We start from the raw sequence: 958 nt of genomic DNA on the forward strand, positions 1-958 counted from the left end.
ACTGGCGTCCCAGAGTCACTCCCCTAATGCCAGCCATCACTGCTCCTCACACCACCACTATTTTCTTTATCTTGCCTATGCTACCACAAACAACACCATCATCAACTCTGACAAAACACACCAGCAGATTCAGCGAACAAACTCCCCTAAACAGTTGGAGAAAGTGGCGGCCATTTTGAATGAGGGAGGTAGAGTCTAATAAAGCTGAACAATAAAAGCCACAATGATGGAGAGAGTTTGCTGCAAAATTTAAATTTTTTGAGGTTCTTTCTGACAATATTGACAATGAAAAAAATATTTGAGTAAATCATTAAATATTAAAAAAAAAAAAATCCAGTAATCATATAGAGGTTGAGTCATCAGATATTCTGTTATATTTAATATTTCATAGATTTTGGTTCGAATGGATTTTATTCTCATCTACATAAAATAAATTTCTATTATTTTCTGAGATTATGTTTTATTATGGTGTACCACAGGGTTCAATCCTAGGTCCTCTACATTTACATTGACATGATTATTTAGTATTAAATTATTTTATACGATATCAGTTTCCATTGTTTTGCTGACAATATGTGATTATTATTGCTGTCAATCGATTAAAAAAGTTAATCAAGTTAATCACATTAACAGGCTGTGATTAATCATGATTAATCATACATTTAAAATACTAGTAAAACAATACTATTGACTTGTTGCTAACATTAGCAAAGATGTGCTTTGCTCGAAGATGGGACTTCAGGCTCACTGTGCTACGGTGGAAAGACAGTTCATCACTGCAGTATTTCCATATGACTTTGGTTTTATTCAAACTTCCATTCGAAAGCTTTCTAAATCGAAATATGCCGTTAAGGACAAAGGGATCCGTCTCCTCGCTCAGCATTGTTGGCTGCATTTACCGTCAGGCAGTAAGACATCCACGCTGGACGACTACAGGAGGAAGTTGTGGTCAAACTTG

Source organism: Seriola lalandi, unplaced genomic scaffold (genome assembly GCF_002814215.2).
Source record: "Seriola lalandi dorsalis isolate HSWRI2012SDOR001 ecotype SW California unplaced genomic scaffold, Sedor1 jcf7180002054935, whole genome shotgun sequence".
Lineage (NCBI taxonomy): Eukaryota > Metazoa > Chordata > Actinopteri > Carangiformes > Carangidae > Seriola > Seriola lalandi.